The sequence below is a fragment of the Amblyomma maculatum genome, chromosome 1 (genome assembly GCF_055883805.1).
Source record: "Amblyomma maculatum isolate TAMU_Amacu chromosome 1, ASM5588380v1, whole genome shotgun sequence".
In the NCBI taxonomy this organism is placed as follows: domain Eukaryota; kingdom Metazoa; phylum Arthropoda; class Arachnida; order Ixodida; family Ixodidae; genus Amblyomma; species Amblyomma maculatum.
Window position 1 is genome coordinate 158,148,370 of NC_139344.1, and position 21,830 is coordinate 158,170,199.

At 45.0% G+C, this 21,830-nt stretch overlaps 1 protein-coding gene across 10 annotated transcripts in view; it reads right to left on the reverse strand.

Annotated features, from left to right (window-relative positions):
* LOC146204719 (uncharacterized) overlaps positions 1–19,000 on the reverse strand; it is a 174,838-nt gene extending 155,838 nt beyond the window's left edge. For 4 of the 10 annotated variants that reach the window (XR_014704030.1, XR_014704037.1, XR_014704034.1 and 1 more), the window contains exons 1-3: positions 18,869–19,000; positions 16,644–16,809; positions 15,757–15,873 (exon numbers count right to left, since the gene is read on the reverse strand). The gene's annotated coding sequence lies outside the window, so the exon portion shown is untranslated. Of the gene's footprint in view, positions 1–12,214; positions 13,650–15,241; positions 15,390–15,756; positions 15,879–16,643; positions 16,810–18,868 lie in introns of those variants that run through there. The other 6 variants (XR_014704033.1, XR_014704032.1, XR_014704036.1 and 3 more) reach the window with 6 other exon arrangements.
* Positions 19,001–21,830: the final 2,830 nt, after the last annotated feature.

Consider the following 21,830-nt stretch of genomic DNA (forward strand, 5'->3'; position numbering starts at 1 on the left):
CGCATGCTCCTTTCTCTGTTTGGGTGGAATATGAAATCAGAACCACCTCTATTTTTACAATGCCTGCCGAGTACGGCAAATCCCACCGTGCCATTCTTGTCCTCATTTGAAATGAAATGAAATGAAATTTATTTCAGCAGACTCGGGGTACATAAACTTGCGAATTTTCGTTTTTACATCTGCTGAGGTTCACGAGGCAAAAGGCGTCCATATGGCGCCTGACGGAGCCTCGTGACCTTCACGCACGCCGTGCGGCGAACAGTGCCAGTATTTGCTGAAGGAGACCTTGTACATTAGACAAGCCACATCACATTCAAGCGCAGTCTTTTTCAATTCCAAACAAAAAAGAAATAAACATAAGTAATAAAAGCAAAAACAGAGCATCGACAAGAAAAAAAACCAACAACACAATCAAAACAAAAGAAAGAAATATACATAATAAAAGCAAAAACAGTATCGACAAGAAAAAGCTAACAGCATAAAACAGTTTCGCACATTCTTTGGTAACGTCTCGGGTAACATCAGGTTGAAAACGTTATCAAGGTATATCTCGCCAACAACCACGATTGAAGGCCAGTCCTGGTTCTGAGTTAACATTCGATATGAGCCAGCTCGTATTGGTAGCCTTTTTTGTTTCTTATTTCAGGTATTTCTTTTGAGGTCTCGATAAAATGAAAACCTTATCGCGAAATTTGATAATAATCTGCAACCTTTAGCAGTAGTGCTTCTTTCACTTATTTCTTAAAAGACTAGCGTGTTTTAGAATCGTTTGCAATGGAATGCAGTTCTGGAAACGTGTTTAGTAACAACGGTAGCTGATAATCTATTGACTCCTCACCGTACGTTGTTCTAGCGCGTTGTTTCACGTATTTTTCATTTCTTAACATATGACCACAGTCTGGTCGTCTGTATCTCGTAACGAAATTTCATCTGTGTGATTTTATTTTTAAATACAGGTAGTTTTCCAGACTCTGCTGGAACACATAAGTAATGGGTAATACTTTATATTTTAAAAACAATGAAAATGCATGTTCATATCGCGATTTATTTGCTATAAATCTAATACACTTCTTTTGCTGGCCGTACAGTTTTTCTAAGTTACCCTTACCAGTGCTGCCCCAAACTAGTATGCAGTAGTATAGGCGGGAGAAGATCATTGCGTAATAGAGTTTCTGTTTAAACCAAGCTGGCAAAATAAACCTTAACCTGTTGAGGAGGCCAAGCGTTTTTGAAACGTTTATCCTCAGTTTTGATACGTGATGTGTCCAGCTCAGATGTTCATGGAAGTACACGCATAGGAACTTATGTAATTCACTCTATTAATTTGATGGCCCTGAAATGTTAACTTTATGTTATTGTTAACTAACTTGTTCCTTGCTCGGAATATTATATAATTGGTTTTTTCTACAATAAGCGCTAGTTTGTTTGAGGATAACCATGTCGACGGAATACAAAGCCACTCATTTGCCGTAGCCATTACTTCCACAAGATAGGGACCACTCAAAAATACATTTGTGTCATCTGCGTACAAGATAATGTTAGGTGTCTGCGGTGTCATTACGATATCGTTTATATAGAGAAGGAACAGTAATGGTCCTAAAATCGAACCCTGTGGCACACCATATTTTATAACTTGCAAACTTGATTTAACGTTACCAAACCCAACGTGCTGGAGTCGATTCTGCAAATAACTCTTGATTAAACGAAGCGAAGTTCCACGAACACCATATCTTTCCAGTTAATGGAAAAGAATGTCATGCTTTATGGAGTCGAAGGCCTTCTTAAAATCTAAGAATATGCCTACTATGTAAAGCTTATTTTCAACGTTCGAAATGATTTTTTCTTTTGTGTTTAACAAAGCAGACTCTACTTATTTACGTTTCTGGAACCCGTACTGCTGCGGTTTGATGACGCCCTTGCTGTATAAAAAGCTTCCCAATTTACTGCTGATTACGTGCTCCGCTATCTTTGAAAACACCGGAAGTACGGAAATAGGACGGTAGTTCCCGAAAACGTTCTTGTCGCCACCCTTGTGTACCGCGCCGACGCGGACAAGTTTCATTTTTTCAGGAAACAAACCGTCACGCAAGATACAGTTACATATGTGTGAAAGAGGTAAGCTGAGCAGGTTAGCCACCTCTTTCAGTGAACGAACTGCTATTTCATCGTACCCGCTAGCACAGCTGTCCTTGAGACCTTTCAGCACGGATTCAACTTCATACGGCGTAGTTGGAGATAAAAATATTGAATCTGCCAACCGATCATCAAAATACAATTCAGAGTGGGCGCTATCGCAATTATGCGTAATGCCCAACGTTAGAAAATGAGTATTGAACTTTTCAGCAAATGTGGAGCCTGAATAAGCAATGCCATCAATTATGAGTTCTCGTGGGGCAGTATGCGCATTTTGCGCAAGAAGGGATTTAATTAGAGGCCAAGCTTTTTCGGGGCAGCCGTAAACAAAAAAGTCTCCCCCGTTGGATAGCTCCTGCTCCTGCTCTACGTTTTGGGGAGAGAGATACCAGCTGAGCGGCGTCACACAGTGGAAAGCAAAAAAAGCAAATCTGCGTAACGTTCACTCTTTCTTCGTGGAGAGGCGCTCGACATCCGTCGTGGTCATCAGGCTGCCTGTCTGGTAATGACGTGTCCTACACTCTAAACACAGCAACCTAAATTTAACTTTTAGACGTCAGTAACCTATGTAGCAAAGGTTACAAGTCACCAGTTTTCTTGTTTTGGTCATGTTTTGTTTATTTTTGCACAGACTAAAGGTTACAACGGCCTATTTTCAAGCATTTCAAAGGTTACCATCATATTATTGCCAAGCAACCTTTGCACAGTGACCTATGAGCAGCTTGGTAACCTATGCACCGACAAGACGGGAGATATGCCCATAGAGACACGCATGCGCACAAGCGCGGCGCGTGACCTACTTTTTTGAAAAGCTGCGTCATTTGCCGAATGGTTGGCTGCCTTGCACGCAGTGGTCTGGACAGCGAGAAAGCCCGAACGTTACGAAGTTGTGGCAGCTGAGCCGTTAGCGCAGTCAGTTCCGAGTGCTTCAAAGTTCTCATTACCACGCCGTTTGCTGGTGGCGTTTCTTGTGTGCAATGTTGGGGTGATATAGAAGTCTTCAAGGCCTGTGTAGGTACTACGAAATTGCCAATGCCGCTAAACAGGAAGAGACTTGTGAGGTGTGCATCGCGGCAGCTGCAACGAACCTTTATGTGGCTGTCAGTGGTACAGTTCAGTGCAGTTCAGTCGTTCAGTCGTGTCTGACTCTTCGTGACCCTATGGACCATATCACGCCACACTTTCCGGTCTCTCACTAGCTTCCTAACATCACATAACTTCATCTGCAGCGCCTCGAGGATGCCATCTAATCATCGCGTTCGCTGCCTACCCCTTCTCCGGTGACCCTCAACCTTCCCCAACATCAAATCTTTCTCCAGCGACTCCTCTCTTCTCATCAGATGACCAAAGTAACTGAGCTTTAACTGTAGAATTTGACCCTCCAATGAGCATTCAGGGTTTATGGTCTACAATATCGACTGATTTGATCTTCTGGCACACCAAGGAACTCTCAAGAGTCTCCGCCAGCACCGCAATTCAAATGCGTCAATTCTTCGGCTGTCATCCTTCTTCACAGTCCAACTCTCGCATCCATACATCACAGCTGGAAAGACCATAGCACGAGTTATACGGATCTTGGTTGGCAGTCTAATGTCTCTGCTCTTTACTAGGCGGTCAAGGCTAGCCATGGCTCTCTTTCTCAGTTAGACGTCCCCTAATTTCATGGCTGCAGTCTCCTTCCGGGGTAACCTTGGAGCCCAAGGAAAGAAAATCTGTCACAGCTTCCACTTCTTGCCCCTTGATGCTCCAGGACGTGATAGGGCAAGACGCCATGATCTTTGTCTTTTTAATGTTCAGTTTAAGCCCAAGCTTCTCACTCGCGATGCGCGTCAGTGGTACAGTCGTGAGCAAAAGTGGTATACAACACTCAGTCCCTGTCGGAGCTCAAGAAAACTGCGTGCTAACTACATCTAGCAACAGCTATCTAATATCGAGACAATAGTGGCGGTGCCCCATTTTATCCAAATGCATGTGTCACTGTCACTGTCCTTTACGCAGTCGTTAGATGGCATTTCTATGCAGTTTTCCCGAGCTCTGTCACTTTCTGAGTGTTGTATACCACTTTTGCTCACGAATGAACGTAATTGCTCGTCGGGCAGCTTCGCAGCTAGCACGATTAAGTTTTGACTGCTGCAGCAACTGTTCAATCGCTCACGGCAGAATCATGGATTTTGGTGAGTGGCTCCTTTTTCATCTCAAACACAGTAATGACTGACGTAGACTTCGTTTATTCGTTGCTTATCAAAGCGTGTATTTTCTCTGCTCATTTGTAAAGTTCGTTCTGTAACTGCATTTCGTACCTAAATCAGGTTCAATATCTGTGATATTGGTACGGGTCGGTGGCTGGGGTTGTTGAGTACAATATATGAACAGTACAGATTGGTAATTCAGCGCTATAGTTTTGCGGGCATGTGTGTGGGCGCGTTGATGACATGTGCGTTTTCTTATACTTTGAAATGAGCACGCTTAAAATGCACGGCTATACCTCTGTTCTCGATTAAAATTCAGCACCTCTGCACGTCTTTTCACTCTTTGTCGATTGACCTTTTTGCCGTAAGCGTACTGCGCTACAGTCATGCACGTGTAAAAAATAATGTGTGGCTGTACCGAACCATAGTCTGTCGATTACGCGATAAATCAGACAGCCTACTGATGTTTCAGTGTAGTACGGACGGCATGCAGCGACACTGACGAAATTTCGCACTTCTTGCGAATTGATTCCTTCGTGCATTTTATTTCGTATCCTGCCTAGGTGATTTACAGTAAGAGATTGAAATTTATGAAGTGCAACAGCATAGTTAGCAGCATTTTCTCGAATGGTTACGTGGTTTGAATACACAAATGCCTAAAACAAGACGTAAAACGCATTAATTTGTTTCAGCGAGCACGATATTGTTTAATGAAAACCATTAGAGCTCTACTTGAGTGCCTAAATTTGAAGCCTCGTGAAAACCACGGGAGATGTGTCTAGCATCCGATCGCTTCGAGACAGACTGTTTGTACCAGGCTCTTATTTCACATCTGACGACTCAGTTGCCCGAATAGCCTAATACACGAGCTCGGTGAGCTTCCTCAAGTTGTGAGACTATAGCTACTTTCCGACCTTTGCTTGCTGTTGCATTCTCGCTAGTTTTCAGGTTGGAATGAAAAAAAAGACCGAAAGCCTAGGCCTCTAAGAGTGCCCGCTAGTTCGTCTCATGTTCTCTGTGTACCATATATGTTTCACTCTGGTGAGAATATCAGCCATGCTTTTAGTATGAATTGTTGCTCACAGACTCTAATTTAACATTCCATAGATCCCACTGCCTGAAGAGTTGCAGGTGATTGCACCTCATGTATATACATGTGCTGAACACACTTGCGTTTACGCTGGAAGTAGTAAAGAAGTGATCTCGATCAGCAACGGCAACCTCGTACCCTCACCTTCTGCTTGTTGACGTATTACATGAAAACCCTCGACTATCTGCCAGAATTTTCCGCCATTCTCATCCTGCTGCAGAAGATTTCCCTGCCCGACACTGTAGTGCCACGTGGACTACTGAGCCTGCTCATGCTCTTGAAAAAGAATAATGTGTTCTAATTTTCCAGAAAGAAATGTTTTTCAGTTGTTCACTTTCTAATATGTTGAAGTATATAAACACAACTTCATGTACTATGCGAGTGTTGTCAAGCTTATATCACATTAATGCTACAAGTTATTGCTCATGCCATTGTGCGTCTTTGTTAATAAAGGGACTGAAGGAGTCACGAACAGCTTTTGTTTACATAATCTAGGGAAATTGGGCTAATTTCTTTGATATTACGCACCTCTGAAAAAGCTCTTAGATACACGTATGTCTGTGTGCTGTTTAGTCAACATATTTAAATCATTGATTGTTGTTTAGATTTGTATGTGGCCGAAAGTTTTAAAACAACTCATGTTATCTGCACTGCTTCTATCCCTTCTCTTGATCGTTTATTGTAGTCATTTTATTTTTTTTTTTAAGTGTGATTAAATATGTGATCACAATATTGCTTTCTCTGATATTTTTACCATTTATATCTTGTGTCTGTTGCATCCCTTACACAATGTCAAGTTGACTTTTCACTTTGTCTTGAATAATTGTGCTTTTATTTTGTTCATTTTAGTGCTGCAATCACAGTGCCTATATTTTATTTACATTGCAGTAAGAGTGATATGTTCTAGACAAACTCTTTTCGAAGCAAGACTTCATCTGAGCTCGCTTTATTGAATTGCCTGTTCAACGTGGTTCTATTTGGAATGTCAACACTGATACTGTAATATGGGCCCATATTTGAGCGCCTTGCATGCCCATTTATTGCGATGCATGTTTTTGCAAAACGTTTGCAAAAATGGTGCCTTGAACATACCTGCATATGTTACATTCCATAGTTTTTTTTTAATGTGCACAATATTTAAGTTTTTTGTTATGTATTTTCTCTAGTCTTGAAGATGAAGGAGTCCATGAACAATTTGAATATCATACCGATGTTTGCCATTTTTCTCCTTTCTAAACCACTCTCTTGTTGGGCCAATTTTTGTTCCTTTCAGATCGAAATCCAGCAGACTTCTGTATTTTGTCACCTTCAGCAAGTTGCAAGAAAAGTTTTGCCATATTTAGGCCAGCCATTGTGGCGTACAAAGGTTACACATTTTGGAGCATGTAATCTATGCCTAGCTCGATTATGTACACCTTTGTAAAGGTAGGAATGCTAGAAAAGCTGCGTACCCTATGTATAAAAAGAGGTAACCTTTACCATTTGTAACTTTTACAAAGGTTTTTTTTATACCAGGTATCAATAGTTTTCAATTCGTAGCTCCAATTTTCCCTGGATAAGCTGTCATTGTCACAACGACAAAGATTTTTCTCTCTCCGTGTTAGCCTGCAGCTGCTGAAAATGAACTCTATTCCCGAATGCATGACGCTGCAGCTGGATGCCAGTTTAGTTATCGGCTTGGCATCTCTTGAATTTGCAACGCTGAAAGGATTCGTTTGTAGTCTGGTTTGGTTAGTTGGTTAATAATAGACGCAAATAAAGAACTGCGCGAATTTCATGCAGTCGAAAGAACAAAGATGCAGACAAAAGCAGAACCATCGAGATTCAAAGAAAAAAAATTGCTATGGTTTAACTTGTGGTTAAACCTGGAGTTACGCGAGAGCTATCTGGTTGGCTACGCTTAGGTTCGGCTTGAAAGTAAAGACACTACTTTTGTACATAGTAGCTTACTCTACGGTTTTAGCTTTATGCCATAGGGGCACTTTTGACCACTAAAATGCAACGAGGCTGAAGCGTCTATCGCGCGGAGGTCCGAAGCCCTCCACTACGGCACTTCTTTCCCTTTGTTCCCACTTTCACGATGACGCGATAGTATAAGCTACCAGCCAACAAGTAAAGCCCCGCTTTAACCAATCCGTATGAACGTGCCTTCGTGGCATAGGAATAAAGTGAATGCAAGAGTTTTGGCAGGCTGATTGTGATATCACCCTCCCATGTGAAAGGACAGGCCAGAGTTGGCAGCTCCTGCCAAACGTTATGTCAGGAAGTCCTACGTCCTGTTAGTGCTCCGCCATGTCAGCTGCCAGCTACCGCCTTCCATGACTTCTTGTTGTTCTTCTTGTTCTTTTTCTTGTTCTTCTTGTTCTTTTTCTTGTTCTTCTTGTTCTTGTTGTTGTTCTTGTTGTTCTTCTTGTTCTTCTTCTTACGGACAGGCACGGCGTTGTGTTTCTTTTTCCGTCCTGTATGTCTGCACTTAACTTTTATGTGTCAACGACTAGCCCAACAGTCTGCACCCCAGGGACCCTTGTCGAAACCTCAGTGCCGACGCATGCAGTTTACGTACGAAATCATACGCTGGTGGCGACACCTGTGTCTTGTTGCTTTGTCCTCCTGCACCGTTTTCGGTGAGGCGGCTGGAAACCCCTAGATAAAGTGGTGGTGCGGCGGCAGTCTCCTTTTTCTCACTTAATGATCAAGCCCCGACTTCTACCTGCCTCCATCAAAAATCTAACTGCTGGCCAGTGGGAGCCAATGCTGACACGCTTAATCTTGGAGAATCAGGAAGGATTGGTCAGGTCGAGACAGGCAGGCGTCTCCAAAGGGCTCCTGGGCTAAGGACTTAGCTCAAAATTTTCCACAACTACATTTCTTGGTTAAATAATTGTAGTGACGCGTACCATCACGCCAATCACGTCCCCCGCATGATTCTCTGTGCTTATTCCATGCAAGAATGGCGCCCCATTTCAGGGTAAGCTTCAAAAGAAACTATTGGTGCGTGCACGAGAGAGGACCACGATTTTTTCTGTACCGTATCAGACACTTTAACACTTGTTAGAATTGTCCTGAATCCTATACTAATTTAGAACGCTGCGTTTTCTCCTGCCTGTTGCAATTCAGTCCACTCATTTTCCCACCCTTCTCCCACAACGTGACGGGCTTGGCTAGGCTCGGACCACCTGACGGACCAGTCTGCTTTATTGGTAACCCTAGCCCAGGACATTCTCGACGCTTAATTCGGCGTTTCATTAAAGTTTTTCCTCCTCCTCATATCTCAGTAATTGCTACACGTATGTCTACATGAAACTACGACAGCTCTGAATTGACCTGACTATTGTATCGCATTAATCGAAAGCGGAATTCTCGCAGTGACAACCATGAACAAAGCCACGTGGTCACTTGTGAATGGAGTGGACGGGAGGAAGGCACCATGTGCTTTTGCGTTTATGTTTCTTTTTTGCTGGGCAAATGAAAAAGAAGCCATCGTGGTTCATTGAAAAATCGCTTAAATCTCTCTACAAGAGGTTTATGCTCTCTACAAGAGCGGCGTCTGAAAGCTGAACACAGATTGGTACGCGGAACGGCCCCTTTCAAGTATAGCAATTACGCAGGCTCGTTTGCCACCATCGCGCGTGGTCGTGAAGCACAGTCTAACACGTTTGTTGCTGGCCTCGTTAACGCGTTAATGACGGCGTTAATCAGACAAAGCATTTTGCGAAGATGCAGTCCTCTTGTTTCCACTTGAACTACTGGAGCCTCGGAGACAATCGGCAAATCCTCTTAACGTTAGCGGTCAGTCACAGCCTTTTCTTTGTCTCTGCCGGCTGTGTACACCGGCCACGTTTTGCAAATATCCTTGCCATCTCCATCTACTCAACACTCTCTCGCCCCTTTACTCTTCCATAGAACTAATAGTATTTAAACTTTCATGAAGGTCATCACATGAGCGTACGTAGAGGTGGTGGGGAGTGCAAACGCGCACTTTTCGGGGTTTCGGGGGCGAAAGGTTTGAAAGAGAAGGCGCGGACTTGGTAGCCCATTGCAAACTCCCATATTGACTCAGTGAACTTCTTTGCCATGGCGCAAGCACTCTTTAATTTTATCCAACAGTTGTGTGTACGCGATCAGTGGGAGCAGTTTCGGAAAGCCGACAAAGTTGTTTACTCTATATGCTCTGGGCGTGAACAAAGAAACTGCGATGAAATATTCATGCGATTCACGCGTATGTTTTCAGATTACGCTATTCGGAGTTATAACGTTCATCACTAATGCAGTCCTCAATCGTTCGGCAGGCTTTCTTCTGCGTCGTTTTTTTTTTTTTAATTTTGTTCGCTTGCCTTACAAATTCGCCATGTCACGGAGACTAAACTCCCGCGGGCGCTATGGGTGCAAGCGCGACTAGTTTTGTTTGCACTATGTTCAGCCTTTCGCATTTGGATCAAGCTGACCTGACCTGTTTCTGAATGAAGGTGGATTAGCCACCATCCTTCTGCCCACCGTTTTATTCTTTTCTTTATCATTTTATCCATTAAAACGAAGATACGCTACAGAAAATACGAAACTGAGATCACAGAGTTAGCCCGTTATGCTCTTGCGGCATCAGGCACCTCGAAAAAACAGCAGGTACCTTCTCGAAAGTTTGAATGCTCCCGAAGTACGCAAATTCTGGCCTTAAAAGCTGTGTTCATGTGATTGCGGAAATGATTACCAGCTTCTTTAAAAACACTTCGAGCGAGTTTAGTTGGGGCAGTATATGATTGCTTTGGCTGCCTGCTACTGAGAACGAGCTTGCAGGTTAGCATTAAGTGTGGACGCGTACTAAGCTTTCGGGAAGCAGTAGATCATTCCGACGTAGTTTGAATATATCCGGCGCCCTCTATTAAGGTGTGTCGCATAGCCGCCTCATTTTGGTTAGCACGCGAAAATTTAGCAAATTATAATTACTTCGAGCAAGCAACCACACTGCGTTCGCTTAGAAACTATCCATTTCTGGCTATTCGTATCCATTGTAAACACATTACTGCGCAAAACATATTTTCTGCGATTTACTCAGGATACTGCAAATCTATATTTGCCAGCCAGATTGAACCACCGTTTAGCGCTTACCATGCTATGGCCCATGAAAGTTCTGGATGCAGCTAACGATGAAATGAATAGCATCGGCATTGATGCTACACTCATAAGCAGCGTTGAAAGCAGAAAGAGCTCCGCGACCAAGAATAGGTAGCGGAAAGCTTTGCGGTAGGCGTGAGCGTAAATCACGGAATGTGCGAGGGCATCAAACCAGAAGCTCGTACCGCTGCACACGAGAGTAAACGCGCCATCTCATATTTCGAACTGCGGTCTCGGGGAGGATCAATAAAAAGTGAGTCGTAAAACAGGAGCAGCAAGCAGTGCGCTACTCGCATTTGTAATACTGAAAGGATCCACCAGATTGAGGCCCGCCACATGTACGACCATAAGTCAAAGGGTCGGCCTCAAACTTTTCCACTGTCGGTGCCGGGCCCGAGCCTCTTTTCTTCCCCGTTATTTTTGCTGGAACAACAACAGCAACTCGAAAGCTGCGAACGAAGGCGGCCTTTAGCTTCAGACATCTAGTAAAAAGCAGACGGCTCCCTCTTGAAAAACGTGCAGCGGGCGAAGACGTCTACTTCCCGCCGTTAGCCTGCGCCCGTCATTCGGATGTGACTTCAAAACAAACGATCCCGCACGGTGTACAGAAAGTTCTGGCCGCTTTCTTCGGGTCAGGGAGGAAAGACAATTTATACTTGCGAAGACTCTCTGCAACCGGGCCTCCCTCCGCAAAGCCCGAGGTGCCGACACAAGCGTGGCTGCGCGAGAACCACCGGGCGTCTAGCCCAGATCAAAGAAGGAGCCGCTCCTTCCGCAGCGCTACCGTGGGCGAGCCCTAGGGCGACCTCATTAATTAACTCGCCGCACCGCGTGCACGCGGCAGGAGTGCACCGCGAGTGGCCGAGCTCTCGGCCTGGGTCTTGTGCTGAAACCCTGCGGTTGGATCACGTGCGCCGGCACAACTTGCAAAGCGAGGGGGGGGATGTCACAGACACGGTACCAGATCAGAGCGCGGTTTCTCGAAAGCTCGGTGAAAGTGCACTGCGCCGTATACCCTTCAGAGAACTCCTTTCGAAAAACGCGTTTCGCATGCCATATTTTTTAAACTCGCGCAGCCTACTTTGCTCAGCTTACCACTGCCTCCCTGTCCCTAGAGATCAGATCCAATCATCAAAGGTCCCACCTCCGAGTTGTGAGCCTGGGGGTCCTTCCTTAGCTCACGCGTTGTCTGTCCCCAGCTGATGAAATCTCAAAGTGCGCTTGTTACAAGACCGTGTTGTAAAAACAGATGTTGAGCTGTGCAGTGTTTCCTTGCATTCTGTCCCCGTGTCAATTATATGTGCATCACTGGCCTGCGCGCGCGCGCCCGCATGAGCATTCGAGGTACGTGGCGTCATCCCTTTTGCGTTCATCGAGTGTCCTTCGGCTCCAACAGGTACCATCTATCCACCAGTGCACAAAACGAAATAGTGGCTCATGACGACATTCTGGAAAAGTATGGTCATAGAATTTATCTGCAAAGAGGAAGCGCCTTGCCCTGAGTTTCTGCCCTGTTTTCGTCTTGTATTGCACGAACTTTAAGTACATAGGAAATTCCAAGATAAAAAAATTCAAAAGAATTTCTAGCGTGCGTTTAAATCTACGTATGTGAATGGCAACTGATGTAAGGGAACTGCTTGGATGTTTTAAAGATAGTCAGACAAGCATCGATGACCAGCCTCGAAGCCGGTACTTTTTAGACAGCCGCAACGTATAAGACAATAATAATGAGACTGGTGAACTCATGACAGAAGGCATGCGCGTTACGTGCGATAAAATGTAGAGAATATTTGGAATCAGGAACAATGCAGCACAAAGAATGACAACTTATGTTAGCGGAAAATGTTTGACCGTTAGATTTCACGCTTGCCGACCGGGGAGGATCTGCGCGAGACTTAACACTGCACAACTTCTTCAAAGATGTAAAACACAGGAGAAATTTTTGCACCGTACCTTCATTCTGAGCGGTAACGAAATGAAAAAATTGGCTGTGCCTTAGCTTGGTTAAGCCTGGTGATTGCGAAGCAATACGTGGTACTTCTATTGTACCGCTTGTGGTGATGCTTGGCTGTGCTATATTCACCATGGTGATGCTCCAGTTATGTTTGCTGTTATGGCTATGGTGACGCTTGACTGTATTATGTTTAGCTATGGTTTTACATACGTCTGGAAGAAAGGCGCTGTATCTGACACACTTTCTCCGACAAGTGTGCGTTTGTATTGTACACCATCGCTCCTGTCGCGTGGCGTTCCTTGGCGCGCGTTTAAGTGTGGGATTGTCAGGAACGCTAGACAAGGTGAGACTTCTCAGGCTTTTGCCTTTCACTACTTTAGTCGCCGAACTGGTAGTGCTGCTAGTAGATGCACGTTCCAAACTATCGGACAAGTTCGTACCTTCCTCTCCTGCTTCTGTCATCGATTCTGCTACCGAAGACATTGACCGCCTTTTCCGCCTAGCTGCGTCTTGCGCTCGTCGCTTGGAAAGCCGTTCTTCTCGCTCTTCTTCTGTCTCTGAGGCTCGCTTTTGCTTCCTCTTTGCAGCCTGCCTAAGCGCTTTGACTGTAGGCGGCATCTCATGGCTTGACGAGAGGAGCGCAGTCAGACCGTAACTGCCACCGCGCAAGGCGACGGCACGAGATGAGCCAACACCACCTAGACTACTACAAGGCCTGTGCAAGCTTATGTGACGTCGTCGTAGTGAGATCATACTGAACGTCGGCTTCACCCTAAGCGGTTGTGTTTTTTTTTTTATTATTATTATTCAACGCTGCTCTGGAGCTACCTCTTGAAATTTTTAGTGCTAGCGATGAAGAGGGTTATACTTGTGTAACCTGTGTTATCTAATATTGCCAGTCTTTTGAAGTGTATGAGAAGTTTGACACAATCTACCTGGCATTTATTTCAATGGCAGAAATGAAGTTGCGAGGAAATTTTCACCTTCATTCAGAGTTACTTGAGTAAACATTAAGACAGGCGCAAAATTCATTTGAGAGAACATTTATTGTTAGATGGATAGATAAAGCTAAGAATAGTAGGCAGAGATTTTACTTAGAACGATGACCTTGACGACACTCGGTGTAGCTTGTCCTGAATACGAGGTCGCTTTCACTGAAATGCTGGTCACAAAGCTGTAATGTAAATATAAAAAAGCTGCTTAAGCTGGGAGCAGCGATTGCCATAAGTATATTAACGTAGCGAGCAGCTAACTCGGCTTTAAACCAGTCATTTACTACGGCAACTACGATCACGTGGCCACTAGCGAAATAAAATTGTTTCCATAAGAAAATAATTTAGGTTGCAAAACAATTTCGTTCCACATTCAAAACAAGGCGAAAGCTACTCGATTATTAGTAGCTCTGCTGTCCAAATTGTGTGCTCGATATGGGCACGCCTACGCTTTGATATACTGTGCTAAATAAAATAGTGGTGAATAGCAGCAGGAGTATTAGGAAGCAAACAAGAACGCTTTCTTACCACAGTGCACTTCATCGGTAATAAGTTTTTCCACGGCACAGCCTCTGTCCACGCTGCATTTTGAGCCGAGTCCGACGGAAACTTGTGCACTTGCGCTTTGAATCCATTGGCATCATTAAAGCGACAGTTTAGCGCACAACACCCAGACATTGTAGATACCTCGCTCGCAAGCGCCTATGCAGCACGGATTAGGAACACAGTAAACCCAGGCTGAAAACACGCACACTCAAGCCGAGTCGTTCCAGATTGCCTTGCCTGCGTACGCTTGCGCTCAGCGCCGCCGATCTATCCCCAGATCTCACTGTCGTGACGTGACTAGTGGAAAGGGGGACTTGCGCTGGCCTTCTCTTAGTCTAGGTGGTGTTGGTTGGGCCCCCACTCTTACACAGATGATATGACGTCACACAGCCAGGTCACACTAAAGGTCAAGCCGAAATGTCCTCTTTTTGACACACGTTGGTTATTTATGGAGGCTATTTCAGCAAAATATTCGCTTTGCGCGTGTATCAATGCTCCTGAATTGAGGTAATAGAGCTTTATTTTTCGCTCTCATTGACGAGTCTGGCTTATGAGCTATTACAAGTTCTGAAATAAGAAAATTACTTAGGTCGAATGTGATAATATTATAGCTAATGTGAGCAAACAGAGAGAGAGAACGAGGAAAACGACTAGACGGAAGTTCCTCGTTCTTTGTAACTGTTTGCTCGCGCTGTTACTTTATATTCGATGCACTAACTGTTCCGGCTCCATGCTTTACCTGTCTGTTTAATACGTTGCAAGACAAAATTACGCAAGTCTTATCGGCACTGATTGCTATAAGAGTACCAGCGTCGCTGCCGACACCTCCATTATCGTTCTAACTCTTGAAAGAAGCGGGCTCAAAATGAAGCCACCTGAAAAACAAACGCCCGGCCCACCCGCCCCGACAGAAATTCTTCATTAAGCAATAAATTAAGCCGTTAAAACAAAAAGGAATTTTGCGCTCTATGACATCAAATACGAGGGTTTTCAGCGAAGTATATATAGTCGATCTCAAGATGTAGTTGAGCGTTCGATTGTTCGAGCACATTTAAAGTTATCATTATGCAAATCCGATGCAAAATACCTCGATAAATGTAAACATTCTGAAATGTTACCCCGCTAATAATCCTGGGTCCCTTCCCTTGTACAGCAGGATACACATGTTTACACATTCTACCGAAAAGAACTCACTGCTGTCTAATGAAAAGATCCATCTTTTCCATACCTATATGAGTGCGCGCGCCAATTCTTGAAACGTCACAAATGGGGTCTGGCGAGAACCAGGTCCCTGAACCGGCGACAAGTGAAACTTTCAATCGCAGTCACATTCTTCCCAGTGTCTACATACTTCCCAAGTGAGCAAGTCAACACGTCTGAAAAAGGTTAATATATTCAGTAACCTGTAGTAATCCACTTTTAAACTTTTCATGCGCAAACCTAGATAATGTTTTGCTTCTTTGCACTGTACCATCGTAGCTGCTATTCACTGCCTAAAGTGATGACGCCCCATGATCAGGAAATATAAAAATTCCTGTACAACAGCTAATGATGAATTATTTGTAGTTGAATGGAATCATCTACTGCCCGTCACCATATGTTCCTCGCAGAAACGCTTTCCATGGTGTCTGTACGCATTTGACGCGATCGGGCTTCTTTGATCATGCCCACTATCTTCACTCCTGAATTGCTTTGAAACAGAAACTGAAAAAGGAAACAAATGATATCAGTGAACATGTTCACCTAGATATCCCAGTGTGCCTCGCAGATTTGATGAAGCAAGCCAAGAAGTTTCTGTTCACTTCTGTACGAGACTTCTTTGTTTTGCTGCCATGAACCGGATTTATCCCATAGAGGGCTCTGTTCTTAGCGGGGTGGAAAAAAAACAAACGAAATGGATATCAATATATACAAGCAATCCACTGGGGGCAAAAAGATCTACTTGTTCAAGTTATGCATGTCACGTCTGTCGCCCTTTAATATAGCAAAATAAATAGCAAATATTTATTATACTTATATAAAAACTTAAACAAGAAGTTAGTGTATTCAAAAATACAAAAATATGCACCACTGGCATCGGGCTAAGATAAAAAAGCCCATATAATGCTTAATAAAGCAAATTTCGGAATAGTTCCTGTAAACACCCTAGTTCAGGTCATTTTTTATTTTTTACATACCTCTGTGCGCACAGCCTATGCTATAAACAGCTGCTCATCAAGTAGCATAAGGAAATTCTTTCGAATGGAAGGGAATGTACAGACTCTGGCTGTGGTAGCTACAGAAGTACAATATGCGTGTAGAAGTAAAATAAGTAATACAAGAATTGCAATGCCCACTGATGGTTGTTCACAGAAACAAAAACAAATTGAAACGTGTTAGTTTAACAAGTGAAAATGATACATGCACTATTAAATCCATGTTAAGTACTGAGTACACAATCTGTGTATGGCTAGAGCAGCGCTCGAGAACTGCACAGCTAAATGTTAAACATGTCAGTGATGGTGAACACAAGCACACCGAAATTCATTTACATTTACTTTCCCTGTGCTGATCTAAACCAGCAGCACTATCCCATCTTTTCAAAGTTCAAAAATCGAATGGTCGTGTGAATGAACTAAACTCAAGTTTACCTTTGGATAAATTCAAGGGTGCAGCAGACTTCAGCAGCAAAGCAAATGTGCAGGCAAAAATAGCTTGGAAACAGCATCGTAAGGGCCCCATCAAAATATCGTGCTGCTGCCACAGCGTTCCGGTCAATGAAGATTATGTATTCTTGTGGAGACCAAATGTCATCTCCTGGAAAGCACACAAAAAAAGATGTGTTTATCAGCAGTGCAAACTCATTATTTCCAATTCTTAAATAGCCAAAGTCAACTATGACGGTGTAATTAAATCTTCCTAGTCACACGAATATAAGGGACCCTAGTAGTTTGAAGCTAGGCTACATCTATGTAGCAAATAATATCTACTACCTGCTAGCATTTCTAGACAAACAGCCTGCCACAGCCAGACCTGACGCTTAGCAATGAGTGTGTATTGTCATGCACTACAGAGCGCAGATATCCATACAAATGCTGCATAAGCATACTAGTGCTAGGAAAAACTAGCAAACATTCTTCCACACGGCATGTAAACGAAAATTCAGTCCACTTTTCCTGAGTAAGCCTCAGTGCCCGTGCCTCACTTCGGTGCAAATGGCATCACAAAGAAGCGTACAGTGGTGAGCAGCCTTTTCTAGAGCGCGCCGACGGTGGTCTGCGGAGCAAGTCAGCAACGTCTAACGTTAGGCTCTGGGTTTTAGCTATGCGTCCCATGCGCATGCGTGGCAAATCAGAAGGATGCCTGCTCATCACTTCCTCATCCAGCCCCTGCCTTGCGAGTACCTTTCTTGCCGCTAGGGTCGCATTGCCTGCATTTGTGATAGAGTGCCTCGATGCGCCCCCGCTCTCCGCATCGAGGTATCCTAATTTGTGAGGTGACGGTCGCCAGAGCGTCGCGATGACGCAGTGTTTCTCGAGTGTAACGATACGGCCAGGCAAGCAAGCGCGATTGAGAGCGGATAAATGCGCGTTCCTGCATATGCACCACTCATCGCCCTTGTACTTGATTGTGGAGAAATTCAAGTTCCTATATTTGTAGGGATGCCAAATGCTGTGTCCCTTATAGCTCATAACCCGGCCCAAAAGCACGCCATCATACGAGATGCCTGCAACGCATGGTGCGTGGTCGTAACCTTATACCGACCGGACAAAAACACACCAAACAGCCAACTAGGTCCAATTCTCGCACTATTCGCTATGGTATTTGTTTGAAACGCGCGATCATCCGCTATCACTTGCAATTGCTTTTGAACCGAGCAATAACCCGATATCACATTGCACTTGCCTAGCCGCTTCGTAATTTGCACGAAACGCGTTGGTTTTCAGGCCGCTGTTACGTATCATTAAGCACGTGCCTGGCGGCATGAAGCGCAATCACTGAATGGAAATGAGGCCGGGAACCCACGAGCAGGCACTGCTTTATTTTGGCCGCGCATGCGCATTGGACACAACTCAAACCCAGAGCCTAACGTTAGATGGCGCTGACTTGTTCCGCAGAACACCGTCGGCGCGCTCTAGACAAGGCTGCTCACGACTAAAGAATTTGCATGGGCACGACACATGCAAGGTATATGTCTGCAATGTTCACTCGTGTCGCCATAATGACGCGCGTAGCCAACGAGCGTTTCCGATTAAGCGCCCAGCTTCTACATGCCAACATCACGGGTGCCTTTTCCTTACTTAAGATATAGGACGTCGGGCGAGAAGCACATCACATGGCGCCTGAATGAGAGGCAGCGTCCAACAAGATACAAGCAAAATAAAAAACGCGAGCAAACGGCTACACGAGTGCACACTGACACGCGATACCACACGAGGAACAATCGCAATCCCCGGGCTGTGACTGCGCTTGACAAAAGCGCGCTTAGCATTGAGATATACGTGCCGCATACAGGAACACAAGCTTCATCTATAAATTCTGTAAAAACTAGAAATATTTCCTTCTCCTTTTAATAAGAAATACTTAGTAAGTGCCAGCGTTTAGTCCCACAGCCATGCAAGAGCTACACCACAGCGCATGAAGCTTGTCACTTGCTTTTCTGTAACGCACCCTACAGTATCATCCAGTGTTCCATCTCATGCCCACTGCGAGAAGCAACCCGCCATGTAGGGGTACCCAGCTGAAAGAACACTCAAGGCCGAAGCCGCATGAAGCACACCTTGGCGGCCCTGCTCTGAAGTAAAGGCGACTTTGCACAGACGTGCGGCCACGAATAGCCGCAAAATGGCCTTAAAACAGTAACAATGTCACTTACCTACTCAAGCATTAGATTGGGATCCTCCCTTCTGCTGCCCACGGCCACGACACTCGTGACAGCTTCAAATCGGGTGAACAAGGTCCGATACTCAGCGGTACAACCGGCGCCACCGTTGCCCTGCCGCCGAATCGCGAGCGCGATTTTTTTTTTTTTTTTTGGCGCTGTGGTAGTCATGTTGCATTCCGCGATGAGATACGCATGCGTGTTCTTCAACCGAACAGGTGCAAACAGGCGCCGGCGCTTCGCCGACTCCCTCACCCTTCAGCTCTTCTTTTTTTTTTATTCCCCCCCCCCCCCCCCCCCCCCTTAGAAGATCTCGCGACAAGTACAAGCTATATGTATGACAAATACAGGAAAGCGACGGTTTTCTTAGACTACAGCCGTAATAATGCAGTTTTTACGTTGTGCAGCGCGTAAAAAACACGGTACTTCTTACAGTGCAAGACGCTGAACGATGCGCTAACCACACCTACTCGCATTTCAAATTGGGCACCACTCGAGGCAAGCATCGCTCACATAGGTGTTCTTGCTATCAAACCGAATAAAGTGCTACAAAATAAGCTTGAATTCCATAAACTTTACAATGCACGCTTGAAGAAATAAAAGTGCAAGGAAGCTTTAGTTGCACTAGCGGTGTTTATTCAAAGCTGGACTGCCACTAGTTCTTCGCGTTTTCGTACATCCTTAATATGGGAGCTCGCAGCCGCTCTCTATCTCCTGAATAGAATGAAGCCTCGTTTCTCTTAAAATTCCCGAAAGAACTACATGCTTTAAGTAAACCAGTTTGCCACAATAAAAAAAAAAGCGTATTTTACACAGCGCAGAAGCGCATAGACAGCACCCGAACAACAAGGGCCGGTTTTCTAGCCTCGACCGAAAGTGAATAGCAAGAGAATGTGAAGAAATATACTCTGAATAGCTTCATAATGCAGCTATAAGAAAACAATGTTCAAGACTTGTAACTGCGGTTTCTGAAAAACCTTTTTCTTTTTTTTGCTTAGTTAAGACACTTTATTCGGCAGCCAGTGAACCATTGCTTTTATTTTTACTCAGACTTTTTAGAGAGCAAACAGAAGGGCATTTCAAGCATTGTGTAAACTGTTCGCTTCTTCTGTTGTTTCTTCGAGGAAAATAGAAATAACGGCAAGGTAAATTGAGTCACACATGTTAGCCTAAAAGTGCGAAGCCGACACCAACCAACCATTCGTCAACAGATTAGATACCTTTCTCAAAATTTAAAGTTCGTTCACGAGCTCTGGGATACAAGGGGGGGGGGGGGGGGGGGGGGGGTGATTCGCTGGTCTCTTCAGTGCACTACGAGACTATCTCATTTCTAGCAAGTGTGCATGCTGAGCGGGGGTGCTCTCCCAGAGAGTCGCCAGCACCGCGCAATATCGAGAGGCGAGGAACCCATGAAAGGGAACGCCAACGAGCGTACCGGCGCCGAAAAGGGGACGTGTACACTAACATCCAATCTGGCCGCGAGCCCTTCACTGTGTGCCGGGAGTTCTGTCTGGCCGGGAAACAAAGAATGGAGATCAGGGCAGCGGCGCAAGCTGGTCGAGTCGAAGCGGAAAGTAAAATGAATGGCTCAGAAACGGAGCACACGTCTTCATAACGCCCCGCGGCCGAAACAAGCGAGCGGACGAACAAACAACCCGCAGGGGAGATTTGGTGATCTCCTCGACAAGGTTCGCGCCGAATGTAAGAAAACTGGAACAACTAGACAAGAAGGAATGAACAGGGCTGGGGAGAGGGGAAAAGTGCTAATAAAGATGGAAGAAAAAAAAAACGCGTATCTATATATAACAGCAGTGGGAACAGGCAGAACGCAAGTTGCGTTTCTTCACCTGGAGCTGAGGTCTCCCAGCTTTCACAGCTGACAGGGTATCTCAGAATTTTAGACCATTCAAAGGCATTCGACGCCTTTCGATGAAGGCTGTTGCATAGCCTTCCCATTCAAGCGATGCCAGGAAGCATAATTACTACTAGCTGTTCTTATATAGCAACTCTGTTTTCGTGCAGATAAACTCGCCTATAACATCGCACAAGCGTGGTGGTCTCAGAGGCCCAGTGTTGGTGCCACTTATGTCGCATCACATCGGTATGAGCGTATCGCTGCGGACTTATCTTGTACATCATTCGCGTCGTTTTCCTGCACAGAACATTCTGTGGCACAGCAGTAAAAAAAAAAAAAAAAAAAAAAAAAATGATCCGCGAGAAACAAGGAGGTAGAGCAGGACAGAGCAGTTAATAATTAAAATAGGCGAAAAATACACAAAATAATCACGCACACCACTCACAAGGGCACCGTTCGGACGCTATGCATTTAGAGGGCGACAATATTCCTGGAAGAGCGCAGAGTGCGGGAGCTTTCTTCGCTGCAGGTGAACAGACCTTGCTGAGCGCGCCCAGCTCCATGGGTGCAGGGCACACGGATGGACTCCAGGCAGTGCATAGCCAGCCATTGTTCGGGAAAGCAAGTAGGCGGGCCGCTAATAACAAAAGCCGCTGCCTGCAGCCGGCGATACCGGCGCTCGGTGAGTCGCTGACGGGATTTATATGAGAGCGCGCTCGTTTCGTCTTCGAAGCACGTGCGTCCAAATACATCCGCCACTAGTTTTGTTCCGGGCGCAAACTTCCCCATTTTAGTGCGCTCAGGCTCGGCTCGCGGCCCGGATGGGGAGAATAAATATACTTGATTTACACTGGCCACACTCCTCCCTCTGCGACCACCACCTCCGACGGCCAGGAGAAATCTATTTTGAGCGAGCAAATTATCTTTTGAGTCGAGTGACGGCTCCTTTCGCGCTTTGTACTTGAGCCCAGCTCGTCAATGTACAGCCCACATTCTCTTTTGTTCCCTATAAGTCGCCTTCTCTGAGCTTTCTTTCCTTTTTTTTTTCTCTGTTCGCCTCGTTCCCTCTTTATTTCTTCATTTCTTTTTAGTTCCTTTTTT